This window comes from Anomaloglossus baeobatrachus, unplaced genomic scaffold, assembly GCF_048569485.1.
Source record: "Anomaloglossus baeobatrachus isolate aAnoBae1 unplaced genomic scaffold, aAnoBae1.hap1 Scaffold_121, whole genome shotgun sequence".
NCBI classification, from domain to species: domain Eukaryota; kingdom Metazoa; phylum Chordata; class Amphibia; order Anura; family Aromobatidae; genus Anomaloglossus; species Anomaloglossus baeobatrachus.
In genome coordinates, this window is record NW_027441891.1 from 215,497 (window position 1) to 231,027 (window position 15,531).

A 15,531-nucleotide genomic window follows, 5' to 3' on the forward strand; every position below is an offset into this window, starting at 1 on the left:
TGATTGCAATCAATTTCAAGAAGAAACTGAGTATTATCTGACAGAATTGCAGGGGTGCCAATACTTTTGGCCAGCACTGTAGAATCCCATTTATAAGGAGTAGTGGAGAGGGGGGAGAACGCTGATGAGTAATTACATAGTGAACAGGTCCTGGAACAAATGCCACAATTAGCAAGTTAGTATACATTCATATAGAATTTCCCAATGAATAATCAGAAAATCATATTAAATCAGCAGACAAAAAAATAGAAAAGTATAAAATCAATAAATATAAGAGCGATCTGACTTCAAATTCCCCCTCCATTGCCCTCCTAAATGGCTCCACTGCAGTGATAACCACCGTGGCCTGCCGGCAGATCAATGACACCCGCCACCGTGACACCCCCGAGCTCTCAGTATTACCAACTCTACTGTGCCACAACACCCTCCTCTGAGCCTGCAGCATCGCTGACCCTGCCTTCTGTGACCTTCCTGAGCCGCTGCACCATCACCTCTTCCCCTGGTGAGCATTAGGATTAAGACACACTAGGATTATAAAACGGATCCACATTTTAACATTAAAATTTTTTTCCTATTTTCCTCCTCTAAATTTGGGGTGCATTTTATAATCCGGTGAATCTTATAAAACAATACAGTAATTCTTTCTATTGCTGTAACCTGTAAGGAAGATACATCACCTCCATGTTGCCAGAGAAAGTGTTGTGATGCACCCGACATACTCTGTGTCATCTTGTTCTGAGTAGCGTAATTGTGTTCTGAAACATGTCTCTTAAGGGAACGTGTAGTGCACCTAATATATTAAAAATTACATATTCGGCAAAAAAAACAAATAGATTACATAGGTACTGCTAATATTTAGGAGAGTTTGTTACTATAAACTTTACGAGAAACAAATGATTCAAAACTTTTTGTATTGGTCATATAAGAACAGAGACCACACATTCTTTGACTGCATTTATACAAACCAAACGTGTTTAACCAGTTTTTATTGTGTTTTTGTACTTTATTTGTTTTGTTGGTATGGTCACCGGGTGATAATAAATTCCCTATGATTAATCCTGTTTTTGAGACAAACAGCAGACCTGTTTGAAGAATATTTTTAATTGTATCATCCATATAAAGAATGGGAAGGTATTTTTTTATTCTATGTGTTACTTGATAATATTGGTTATTAAAATTAGTAGAAAAAAGTACTGGGGAACCTTCTGCAGTTGTTACTCCTACGCTTTTTCTACTACTTTGGTCAATATATTGGTTTCTGTTTTTTTAGATTAGCTATGATTTTAGTATAGATTTTTGATAACCACGTTTGCAGAGTTGAAAATCCAATTTTTTATACACTTCTTAGCAGGTGCTTTCCTTTGTGCAGCATCTTCTGGCCCTAATATATTCACCCACCGGGATATTGCATATACAGTGATACCTAGGATTACGAGCATAATTTGTTGCGAGCATGTGCTTGTAATCCAAATCACTTGTACTGTATATCAAAGGAAATATTCCCATAAGAAATCATTGAAATGCAGACGATTCATTTCACAACCCTAAAATATTTACTGCATTCATATAAAATTATTACAGTAATGCAAAATACTGTACAGTATACAGTACAGCCAGAGAGACCTGGATATTCAGCCTTTGCCTGCCCCATATGTATCGCAGATGTACATGAAGTTAAACAGTTATCTAAAGATGGTTTAGTATCACGTATGGAGCACGGTGAACACGTAAGGGCCGGACCCCGGCAGTGAGGAAAAGACCGTGTCTGATGGCTTATGTGCATGTGTGTAAAGCAGTGAGTAATACTGATACAGTACTTTATCTGTGCAGGGATGGAGGTACAGTATTGTAGAGAGGTGGGGAAGGCTCATGTGATGCTAGTATTGTGAAATCTTGCTTGCTTACCGAGTTACAATTTTTTTAAAAGGTTTGCTTTTCTTGCAAAACACTCTCAAACCAAGTTACTCTTAATCCAAGTTTACACTATAATATATTTAGGATGATTACTTGTTGCAAAAAAAAACATGTTTCCTGCATTGAGTTTCCTGTATAGGCTACATTTAATGATAGCATCCTTGATATTCCCAAAAAGTCAGATATGATTTCTATTTGTTTGGATAGAATATGATTAGGATCTTCATGGATCAAAACATGTAATTGTGCTATCCTGGGACTAGCTACCCCCATGTTTTGCATTCATGTTTTTATGGAATTTGAAATGAATGGAGTTTTCGTTATCCTGGACGTTGGACGTTGGACGTTGGACGTTATACCTCCACTTTTGTACTTCATGCCTGCCTAGTATCATCATCCGAACACTGTCTTCACATGTATAGTGTGATAAACTTTCTTTCTTTTTCTTTTATCCTGGAACAGCATTAACTCATATCATCCCCTTTTTTCTAGGTTTTAACATTCGTTTGACATTCTGATTTCTGTCACTATCCAATATCAAAGCAAAGAGTCAAGAGAGGAGGTACGAAATGACAAAACATTTTCAGGTTCAAGTCTGTTGAGTCACAAAACTAAATTTCCCTGCGCCCCAATATTCTAGAAGTGCTGCATCACGGTGACTGTATACAATTGGAGACCCATAGTAACATAGCTTAGAATGGGCTGCGTATTACCAAACCGTACTAAGAATCCATAATAACACAGTTGTTTGTCTATTGCCTTATTCGAAGCTCAAGGAAATTGTTTGAAATCAATAAATTAAGATTAGGGAATATGTCTCGAAGACATAGGGAAAAGCATTATCTTTGGGAATTACATCCCCAAGCAATGATTTTTTTTCTTCCATTGGAAACAGATGTCAGCTTTCCTTTATTTAGTTCATCTCCAGTGAATGTAACATGTTGAGATGTTTCATACTTTCACATAGCCCTGTAAGCATAATGGATATTTGACTGTAGGAGTTGAGGGTTTATCTGTCGCAGGGGAGTTATTACTGTCTGGTCCTCTCTCCTGTTTCCCACTGACACATGATGTTCATAATGCCAGGAGCTGATAGATTGTAGTGTGCACTCGGCAAAGGAGAAATAATCGTACTGAAATACATGTCAGCTGTGAAAGAGTAAGTCTTTGGATTACATGATATTACTACTTGTACAAAGGTTGGTAAATATATGTGCAGTCAGTAAAATTATAGAAAGAGTAAGATCTGTAAAATGCAGATAGTTAAATTGGTTTATATGTAGTAAAGTGACCTAAAAACGCACAACGTAAATCTGATTGAAAACCCCTCTTGGCTGGTGATGGTAATCTCTATGCCATAGTGTATAAGGCCCTGTGCGCACTGGAAAATGGAATTTTCTTAAGAAAATTCCGCAGGGTCCTGAAAGATTACCGCACCGCGGTAAAAAAACGCGGCAAACCGCACCCGAAAACCACATGCGGTTTGCTGCTGTTTTAACGCTGTATTGCCGCGGTATTTTTACCGCGGTTTTGCCGCGTGTTGGTACATGTGTTTTAATGCATTCAATGCAATAAAGCACATTGGAAAAAAAAAAGTCATTTCCTTCTGAGATAGATAGTAGATAGATAAATAGATAAATAGACAGATAGAAGAATAGATAGAGTGATAGATATAGGGATAGATATATAGAGGGATAGATAGATAGATAGATAGAGGGATAGATGGATAGAGCACAGATCAATCAACAATCGACACACTGCATTTCTCCCAGCGATAGTGTGTTCACATTACCGGCCGTGGGAAATGACCTATGGTTCCCTCTCTGCAGGCTCGTTACGAGACTGCATTCAGTACAGTGTCAGTCGCGGCTGGATGCAAGCGAAGTGGCACCTGTGTGGATTACGCCAGAGCTGTGTGTTTTGGGGGGGTTAATAAAGTGGTGAAAGAGGGGGCTTTTTTGTGTTTTATTTAAAATAAAGGATTTTTCGGTGTTTGTGTTTATTCACTTTACTTATAGGTTAATCATGAAAGCTGTCTCATAGACGCTGACATGATTAAAGCCTGGACTTAGTGGAGGCGATGCCATTAACTCATTATTACCCTGATTGCCACCACATCACGACAACAGGAAGAGCCGGGACACTCCGGGACTGTCGCATAATGAATGCAATAGTCCCGGGGTAGCTGCGGGCTGATATTCTCGGCTGCGGGAAGATGGGGGGGCATTAACCCTGGCCCTCGCCCACCCCAGCCTGAGAATACTGGGCCACCGCTGTGTGTTTACCTTGGCTGGACGGTAAAAATACGGCGGAGCCCGCTTTTTTTATTTTTATATGTCCGTTTGATTTCTATGTGTCTTCTATATGTCTGTGTCTGTGTGAGTGATATGTGTGTGTTCTATGTCTGTAATGTGTGTGTTTACTATCTGCACGGCTTCCTCTTCCTGTCATAATGACATCACTTCCTTGCAAACCGCAGGCAGTGATGATCACTATGTCCCGAAACCGCGAAATACCGCAGGGAATAACGCAGGAAAACACAATTAACCGCACAGAATTTGCTACCAGCGTTATTCCCTGCGGGATTTCTCGATTACATTGCAGTCAATGGAATGAAATGCTGCAGCGACGTGTGGAAAAGAAGTGACATGCAATTATTTTTGCTGCAGGAATCCTGCAGCAAAACATGCAGCTGTCAAAATCCGCATAGTGTGCACAGCATTTTTTTTTTCCCATAGGATTTGCTGGTGAATCACTGCAGAGATGTTATGAACAGAACATGCAGCGAAACATGCAGCAAAACCACAGGAAATCCGCGGCAAAAACCGGTAAGTGTGCACAGGGCCTAAACGTGGAAACATTTAAGGACTATTTAGAAGGGACAATAAATGGGCAATGAGCTTTTGTAGGGGAGCTTGTTTGATTATTAGCCTGTCTGAAAGATTTGCTAACTTGTTGGGTGAGATGATTTTTAGTATGGCTTAAAAACAGCATCAGACTGGCCTGGCGTGGCATCGGACATTGCACCAATGGGCCCCTGAGCAGAAGGTAGAGGAGACCTGCAGATAACTGTAAAAAAAAAATGGACACAGATGATGTCAGCACACAATCTCTGATAGGCTGTCGGCCATTTTAACAACTGTGCCGTCTTTGATACTGTGTATAGGGGACTGTGGGCTATACGGTGCTAATACTATCTATGGGACACTATTTGGTACCTCATAATGTACATATAGGCTATGTGTGCACTTATACTGTATATAGGAGCTGTTTGTGGATTTATGCTGTATATTGGAAGGGCTGTGTGGAGTCTCATACTGTATATAGGGAGCTGTGTGTGGATATTACTGTATATAGGTGCTTGGTGTGTAGGGCACGCTGTTTCTAGGGAGTTTTGTGACCACATCTACTGTATATAGAAACTGTGTGGGAGGTCATACCATTTATAAGAGAGTTGTGTGTGGATGATACTGTATATGGGGGAACTGTGTGTGGGCTCATGCTGTGTATAGTGGGCTGTGTGTCGGTCATATGGTATATAGGGGCAGGGTTGGACTGGCGTGTCTGTGGCCCTGTAGGGGAGTGCAGCCTCTACTAAGGATGTTGTGAACCGTGGCTTTGGGAGACTGGCTCTCCTGCAGAGCACAGATGAATGTCCTGGATCGCCCCTGCTGCTGTGGGCATGTGTGGTCTGCCCTGAGAAAGTGGAGAGAGAAGTAGGAAGTAGCTGGTTTAGAGAGCTCCAGGAGACACAGAAGTATGCAGATGGGAGAGTCGACATCCGGGCTGTCCGAGTTCCTCACCTGATGAGCCCAGCTGTCCGGGGAACCGGGGAAGAGAATCCCTGCAGCGACCCCCCCATAGTGAAGAGTGCAGCTCCGTAACTACAAGCTCCAGAGAGAACCGGTCTAGCGGACAGAGCTGTGAGTGAGTGTCTGGGTGCAGCAGTTAGGGAACCATATTAGGCCTCCATAGTCAGAGTGCGGTATTTGCACGGTCCCTTTAGAGGAGACCAGCTAGGATAATGGACAGAGCAGGGTTGGTTAATGCTGAATATGTGCATATCGCTGTATTGCTTTTGAACTTGTATTATATGCTGTACTAGTTGTCTCGACCTCGGCCGTTCGCCTCAGCTAAAGTATATACTGTTGTATCTTGGGTTGTTTTTCCCGCTCTTTCCCCTTTGTTTCCTCTCCCGCTGCTCTGCAGCTTACATTTGTTAGCTGTTATAAATAAATGTTCTCCTTGGCTTACCCGTTAATCCGCTGATCCCGTGACGTGCTCTGCAGGCGGAGGGCCCTCAGTTTATCGCTTCAAGTGGAGCTGCGAGCAGGGTCACAGTTATCAAGATGGAGGCTACGAAAAGCCATGAGGGAAATGTTGCGGGGGTTGCTGGTGTTAATATTGCAGGCGCTGCCACGTGAAATGGTGGAGCCCCTGCAAGGACCCTTATGGTGGGCACCATATTTAAAGTCCTACCCAACCTACCCAAATTTGATGGAAAAAACATGCCGTTGTCTGATTGTGTTTCGCGGCTGCACAACGTATTGAAAATTTTGGGATCGACCCTGAGCTGAAAGCAGACATCGCATTAGCAGCTTTGGAAAGGGAACCCCACAGAGGCGTCTGCCTTCAGCCAGAAATTACATGGAACACGTTAAAAGAGCTAGTAGCATTCCTGGAAGAGATCTATGGAAAGACCGCAAGTACGGGTTATCTCCGGGTCAAATTCTTCTCTAGACTTCAGCATGAGGGAGAGGACATCTCACAGTATGCAACAGCCTTACAGGAGGTGATGGCAGAAATACAGAAGAAGGTGACCAGGCGGCACGGATTAGAGTGCATTGATAAGATACTCCGTGAGCAGTTCATTCTGGGGCTCTACAATACCTCGCTACGAAGGGCACTGTCGGAGCATGCCCGTGTGGACCCAACCCTCTCATTCTGGAAGATCCTGGCAGAGACGGTGACCCAAAGCAAAGAAGAAGCCTACGCTTCCGGGGTGGTACGCCACCACTCTGCAAGTCATAGTGTTAGCTCAGCATCAGAGATAGCACTCGCAGGACCACCTGACGAGCATGCAAGAGAAATTGACTCAGATGGAGCTGGACATGAAGAACCGTCCCACTCCTGAAGCTGCTTACCTGCTTCCATAGTACCCCTATCAGGCCTACCCGCCACCTTCAGCCATGGGGATGAGGAGCAGCTCTCCCTCTGAAGTTCCATACCAGCTTCCACAGTACCCCTATCACACTTACCTGCCAACTCCAGCTCAACCAGGCTCACCGTGGTCATATGCATCCTACCATCCCCCCATGGAGACCGTACCCTACAATCAGAAATGGCCTTAGAGGAGTGAAGATGTCATCTGCCAGCAATGTGGAGGACGGGGTCATTGGGCCCATAATTGCTGGAGGGGACCCACAGCCAAACCAGAGCCGCCGTTACCCTTCCAGCTCCCACAGTAGAGTGGTGTCCTGTGGGGGAAGCCTGAAGGGAGACCTCCCCATATGAGAATGAACATCTGGTAGCAGGTAGACCCATCTTGCATGCTAAATTTGAAGGTGTCCCCATAGACTGCCTGATTGACACGGGTTCCCAAGTGACAACTATGCCGGAAGCTTTTTTCAATCAATACTTCCAGGCCCTAGCCAGGCCTGAACGGGAAACTATGATTCGTGTGACTGCTGCTAACCACCAGCAAATCCCAGTTAAAGGGGTCATGTGGATGAAGGTATACATCTGGGGTCAAGAAGCAGGGATGAAAGGGATATTGTTGGTCCCGGAACCTATCCGAGAAGATGTGCTCGTGGTGTTGGCCGTGAATTTCCTACGGGAACTAGACCACATATTGTTCACAAAAAGAGACCCTGGTTATTGGAAGCATACAAGCCTGTACAAGGCCACACAGGTTTCCTTCCAACATCTGATTCGGGTCTGCAGAACTCAGAAGAGTGTGCCAGCACATTGTGCAGTAGGAGTTATCTGAAGCCTCGACAAAGAGCCCTTGGTGTTATCACCTGGAAAGGAGAGTGTGGTCTATCAGCTGGTCAGTACCCATCAAAACCTCGAAGGGATGGAGGTGCTCGTTGAGCCGATAGATATCGGGAAAGCTGATGAAGAGGTGATGTTAGCCCGGTCTCTAGCAATAATCTGCCAGGGGTGAGTTTCCCTAAATGCTGTGAACCTGGGGCTGCAAGAAACCTCTCTGTCAGCAGGAACAGAACTGGCTCATGTGTATCTCCATCGAGTTGAGGTGGTGAACAAGAAGGAGGTATTCCTTTCTCCCATAGAAGATGCTGGCTGGACTCTGGAAGTCTCAGAAGACCCTGAGGAGCAGTCATCTCCGGAGTGGAATGGGTGAGCGATTCTAGATCAGATGGGAGTGAATAAGAAGTCCCTTGGTACCGAGAATGTACAAGGAATAGAAGAGATGCTGAGGAAGAATCAGGCTGTAATCTCCCACCACGCCGAAGATTTTGGCTGTACCAAGGCCATAACACACAAAATACCCACGGGGGACACACACCCGATCCATGAACCGGCAGATTCCTCCCAGACTATATTAAGAGGGGAAGGAATTGCTGGGACAAATGTTGGAGTCAGGAGTGGTGCAAGCGAGTCAGAGCCCCTGGGCAGCTCCGGTGGTTCTTGTCAAAAAGAAGGATGGGTCAGTGAGATTCTGCGTAGACTATAGGAAGCTCAATGACTGTACAGTCCGTCACTCCTACCCCTTGCAACGAATTGAGAAGTTCTTGTCCGTCCTGGGAAGAGTTAAGTACTTCTCAATGCTCAACATGGCGAGCGGGTACTGGCAGGTACCTATGGCAGCTAAAAATAAAGAGAATACCGCCTTTGTGCTCCTAATGGAACAGTATGAGTTTAATCGTATGCCGTTTGGTCTCTATCGTATGCCAATGGCTGATGGAGAAGTATCTGGGGGATCTGAATTTCGAAGCCACCCTCATCTATTTGGATGACATCATCGTCTACTCCTGAATGAGCTGCAACAGGGGACAGCAGGGATACCAAAGAATTGGGCCATCTCTTGGTCCCTGAAAGATGCTCTGACCACGGCACCGATACTGACCTATGTGGATTTCGACAAGCCCTTTTTATTCTATATGGATGGTAGTCTTCATGGCTTAGGGGCTGTCCTGTCCCAGGAATAGGATGGCTTGGAGAGAGTAATCGCTTATGCAAGCCAGTCCTTATGGGAGACAGAGAGAAATCCCCATAATTGCAGTTCCTTCCATCTGGAGCTGTTGGCCTTAGGCGGGCTTTGCACGTTGCGACAGCGGTAACAATGTGTTACTGATGCTGCAGCGATAGTCCCGCCCCCGTCGCACGTGCGATATCTAGTGAAAGCTGCCGTAGCGATTATTATCGCTACGGCAGCTTCACATGCACATACCTGCCGTGCGACGTCCCTCTGGCCGGCAACCCGCCTCCTTCCTTAGGGGGTCGGGTCGTGCGGCGTCACAGCGACGTCACACGGCAGGCGGCCAATTGAAGCGGAGGGGCGGAGATGAGCAGGATGTAAACATCCCCCCCACCTCCGTCCTTCTCATTGCAGCCGGTGGCAGGTAAGGTGAAGTTCCTCGCTCCTGCGGCTTCACACACAGCGATGTGTGCTGCCGCAGGAGCGAGGAACAACATCGTACCTGTCGCTGCACCGGCATTATGGAAATGTCGGAGGCTGCAGCGATGATACAATAACGACGCTTTTGCGCTCGTTCATCGTATCAAAAAGGTTTTACACGTTGCGATATCGACTGCGACGCCGGATGTGCGTCACTTTCGATTTGACCCCATCGACATCGCACGTGCAATATCGCGACGTGCAAAGCCGCCCTTAGTCTGGGCTATGACTGAGAAATTTGTGGGCTTCTTGACAGGGACTAAAATTCAGGTCTGAAAAAATAATTACCCACTAGCACACCTGGAAAACGGTAAACTGGGAGCCCTAGAACAGAGGTGGGTGAATCACCTAGTAAAGTTTGACTTTAGTATCCGGTATCATGCTGGTTTAGAAAATGCCAATTCAGATGAACTGTCAAGAGTGACTATCGAGATTACCTTAGGGGATCGTGATGAAGATTTGGAAAAGGAAGAGACTCCTGACTTCCGGAAATTCCTGCCCTCGGTTATGGTGGCCGTGATAGGTGGAAAGGTATGTGTGCCCACTAAATTATTGGAGTACGAGTGGGGGCTTGGTCAAAATTAAGATGAAGGTTTGAGACAGATGAAGAAATGTGTAGCTTGGCAGCAGATCCCAAACAAAGGGGAGAGGAACGGCCTTAATGCTGACTAGAGATGAGCCACCCCCCTAGCGTTCGAGTTTGGATCAGTTCGTCTAATGGAGGCTCTGTTTGACGAACGTTCGACGAACTCCTTCGAACCCCATTGAAAACAATGGGAGGCAAACACAAACACATAAACTCACATTATACATTTACACATACAGTTAATAAACATTGCCATTACACTTACAGGTCCCCGGGATGCGTCCTGCACTCTGTCTTCCGCCGCTTTTCCTTCCAATAATCGCTGCATCCTTCCGGTAACCAGCACTGATGATAGGACCTTCCGTGACGTCAAAATAGAATGTGACCAGTCACGTGTGTATTATCTCACTGGCTACAGACTGGTCACATGGCTAGATGTCATTCTAGGTCCTGTCAGTGCATCTCTCCGGTACGCGGTGCTCGTTTGTGCATCTCCGTGTACTGGCGAGATGCTCTGGCACATGGTCAGCTTTCCCGTTCCTGCATGTGGGCGCTCTTTACAGAGTCAGCCCACATACAAGGACTGGCTGCCACAACCGATGAATTGCGGCACCGGGAATCACGTGAACGGAGCACCGTTGCTATAGTAACCAGCCTGTCAGATTACATTGTCAACGGTGGCAGTGGTGATGTCACTGCTTACAGCCCGCAGCCTCTGCTCACTCTCACTGAGTGATTAGACTGCACGGGGAGCAGCAGCGTCTTCCTCCCATGCAGTGCTGTCTGATGTAGCAGAGCTGCATGGGTTGAAGGAGAAAGAAGACAGAAGACCAGGATCGTGGAGGGATGAGAGGGAGTAATAAACATGGAGTCTCTAAGTGTGTCTGTGTATTTATTTCTGTTAAAGTATTGTTTCTCTGTGTGGTGTCTTTTTTTTAACCCTTTATTGGAGATTCTTATTGGCCGGGTCAAACTTACCTGACATTAAGAATCTCTGGCTTAATACTAGCTAGTAAAACAAAGCTAGTATTAACCCATTATTACCCAGCAAGCCACCCGGCTTCATGGCTGCTGGAAGAGTTGTATACAGTGCCAGATGATGGTGCTTCTATGAAAGCACCATTTTCTGGGGCGGCTGTGGGCTGCAATTCACAGGAGAGGGGCCCAGAAAGCTCGGGCCAACCTGTGTCCAATCCCCAGCTTCCTAGTTGTACCTGGCTGGACACAAAAATGGGGCGAAGCCCAAGTAGATTTTTTTAAAAAACAGCTTCCCTATTTTTTAGTTCCCAGACGGGTACAAATAGGCAGCTTGGGGTTGGGGGCAGCCGTACCTGCTTGCTGTACTGGGCTAGCATACAAAAATATGGCGAAGCCCACGTCCTTTTTTTGGGGGGCAAAAAAATCCTGCATACTGTCCTGGATGGAGTATGCTGAGCCTGGTACTTCTGCAGCTGCTGTCTGCTCTCCTGCATACAATAGTGAATGGAGCATGCTGAGCCTTGTAGTTCTGCAGCTGCTGTCTGCTCTCCTGCATACAGACAGACAGCAGACAGCAGCTGCAGAACTACAAGGGTCTGCTCTGCAGCTTAAGTTTGTTAGCTCTTATAAATAAATCTTCTCCTTGATTTACCTGTTAATCCATCTGATCCTGTGACTTGCTCTGTAGAGCGGAGGGCCCTCAGCTCGGTTCATCGCTTTTGCCCACACGGGAAATTGACTTTAAGGGCACACTCTAGAGCTATGTGCAAAGACCTGTTAGTTGTTATCCCCGTTTTAGTGTACAATCAACTGTAAAACACAGGTGGCTCCTGCACACAATACTAATAACACTAATATTACCACTTGTGACATACACAGGAACTCTGTTTATAATGTCAGTATACAGGTAATACAGTGATTAGTGGTGACATTATACACAGGAGCTCAGTATATGGGATCAGCATACAGGTCAAAATACTTCTATTCCCAGACATCTAATATTGAGGACAAATCAGGTCTTCATATACTGGTAGATGTCAGATCCTACAGGTATGAATTAGCATGTCTGATATACAGTATATCTAAGATGTTAGAATGGGGGATAGGATCTAGAATAAGACTGGTCATCCCCATTAAACAGAGAAACACATGGTGAATGTCTATGTCATACGTTACCTTTTCAGACCCTACCACTTCCTTTCAAACCCAACACTGTATACCAGCGGTACACAACATCTTTTAGTCCAAGGGCCACATTGCCATAATGAACCAATTCCAAGGGCTGGAAAAAATATAAAAGGATTCTTACATGAATACATCAGCAGAACAACTGTTAATACATTAACATATCACGAGGACCAGATTTTTAGTATTGAGGAGGATTTTGAGCGATTATGCCAAGTTTCTGCTCCTAGAAATGAGTGCGAAGGTACACAAACTTACATTGAATTTTTGAAGCAGAAGCTCACTAATTCTTCCTCTTAATCTCAAAACTGTAAGGATTGATGATTTTTAAGATTTAAAAAAGTCATAGATCACGTTTTGGATTGCTACATATGTACAAGATCAGAACCACAATTTGTACATGAATGCAGCTCCAGAACCACCGTTAGTACATGACTGTAGTACCAGAACCACCGTCAGTACATGAATGCAGAGCCAGAACCACTGTGAGTAGATGAATACAGTACCAGAACCATGGGAATCATACTTTCCTCCTCTACATACTGCCCCCGTGATACTGTGCCTTCACATTTAACATACTTTGTATACAATAAAAGTCCCTATAATCATCAGTGCCATAAGGTGCTTACTTTGCCCTCTTCGGCAACAGGGTGATGGTGTAGGCGGAGTCCCCAAGGTATGGTGGCCTGTAAAGTCCTGTCTTGAACAAGTACTGACACACCTCATATCTCTGTCAGATTGACATCTCTAATACCATGAAATGCAAAAGCATTGCAAGGTATTAGGCTGTGTGCGCATGTTGTGTCGTGTCACTGCAGAAAATTCTGCAGTGATTTGGCAGCTCAGATTCAAATCGCTGCAGAAACACTGCATAATGGATGCAGTGTTTCTGCAGAAAAAATGCCGATTTCATGCACTTGGAATGCTGCCTCTCCCATACATAAACAGAGCAGGAGCTGCATCCAAAGCGCACGAAAGAAGTCACATGCTGCTTTTTTGAAAGCAGAGATTTTGACACTCAAATCGCTGTGTTCAAAAAAGCATTGTGTGCACAGATTATGCCCAATGTTAATAGATTGTGCAGGGGATGCGGGATGCATGCATTTACGCTGCAGTGCTAGACGCAGTGTAAATGCATGCACTTTGCACACAGCCTTAAGGCCACTTTACACACAGAGATAAATCTGCAGCAGATCTGTGGTTGCAGTGAAATTGTGGACAATCAGTGCCAGGTTTGTGGCTGTGTACAAATGGAACAATATGTCCATGATTTCACTGCAACCATAGATCTGCCAAAGATTTATCTCTGTGTGTAAAGTGGCCTTAAAGGCCCCGTCACACTAAGCAACATCGCTAGCAACATCGCTAGCAACATCGCTGGTAACGAACAACTTTTGTGACGTTGCTAGCGATGTTGCTGTGTGTGACATCCAGCAACAACCTGGCCCCTGCTGTGAGGTCGTTGGTTGTTGCTGAATGTCCTGGGCCATTTTTTAGTTGTTGCTGTCCTGCTGTGAAGCACAGATCGCTGTGTGTGACAGCGAGACAGCAACAACTAAATGTGCAGGCAGCAGGAGCCGGCTTCTGCGGACACTGGTAACCAATGTAAACATTGGGTAACCAAGAAGCCCTGTCCTTGGATACCCGATGTTTACATTGGTTACCAGCCTCCCCCGCTCTCACTGTCAGTGCTGGCTCCTGCTCTGTGCACATGTAGCTGCAGGACACATCGGGTTAATTAACCCGATGTGTGCTGTAACTAGGAGAGCAAGGAGCCAGCGCTAAGCATTGTGCGCTGCTCCCTGCTCTGTGCACATTTAGCTGCAGCACACATCGGGTTAATTAACCCGATGTGTGCTGTAACTAGGAGAGCAAGGAGCCAGCGCTAAGCATTGTGCGCTGCTCCCTGCTCTGTGCACATGTAGCTGCAGCACACATCGGTTAATTAACCCGATGTGTGCTGTACTAGGAGAGCAGGGAGCCAGCGCTCAGTGTGCGCTGCTCCCTGCTCTCTGCACGTGTAGCTGCGTGTGGTGGTAACCAAGGTAAATATCGGGTTGGTTACCCGATATTTACCTTAGTTACCAAGCGCAGCATCTTCCACGCGGCGCTGGGGGCTGGTCACTGGTTGCTGGTGAGCTCACCAGCAACTCGTGTAGCCACGCTCCAGCGATCCCTGCCAGGTCAGGATGCTGGTGGGATCGCTGGAGCGTCGCAGTGTGACATCTCACCAGCAACCTCCTAGCAACTTACCAGCGATCCCTATCGTTGTTGGGATCGCTGGTAAGTTGCTTAGTGTGACGGTACCTTTAGACTAGCGATTAGAGCAGTGAAAGTTGATGTCCCATGGAGGGACTAAATAAAAAAATGTAAAAATATTTGTACAAAAGTCCAAAAATAAAGAACAAAAAATCTGAAAAATATACCATTAAATATGCATACTTATGTAAAAAAAAAACATATTTGATGTTACTGCCTTCAGAATGACCCAATCTATAGAACAGTTACAGTTTAACCCCTTTAGTCAACACCTTAAAAACACCCTCTTATCAATTTAACTTCACAGTGAATGGCATAAAAGAAAAACAAAAACAATTCTTAAATTGTTTTTCTGTATTCATTCTGCATCCCAAAAATCAGAATGTAAAGCATTCCATAAAATTTTGTGCCCGTAAATGGTACCTAAAAAAGATCTCCAACTTGTCCCACAAAATATAGCTTTTAAATGACTGTCAGCAGAAATATAGAGAAATTATAGCTCTCAAAATATGGTGATGCAAAAACTTTTTTTTTTTAAAAAAAAAAAACAACCAAACTGTAATATCTGGTATCGCTATGATCTCACTGACTTAAAGAATAAAGCCATCTTATCAGTTATACTGCACGAGGAATGGCATAGAAAATAAAACCAATTAATGAACTGCTGTTGATTTGTTCATTCTTCCTTTCAAAGATTGCAAGAAGGTTTGGCTCACATTTATCCTGCGCTCTACACTAAACCCCGATGGAAGATTCTCAATAATGAGGCAGAAGGAGTCACCTTGGACTCAGTTTGTCTTCTGATCCAACGGTGTCTGTCTTTTCAGTGGTGTATAAAAGAGCACTTGACCACAGTTTTGTGCACCTCTGAAAAGAAGGAGACAGCTGAATTGAGGTCAGATGGAATCCAGAATAATGCTTCCGTCTCATTATAGTGATTGGATCCTTTGGTCACATCATTGGGTGA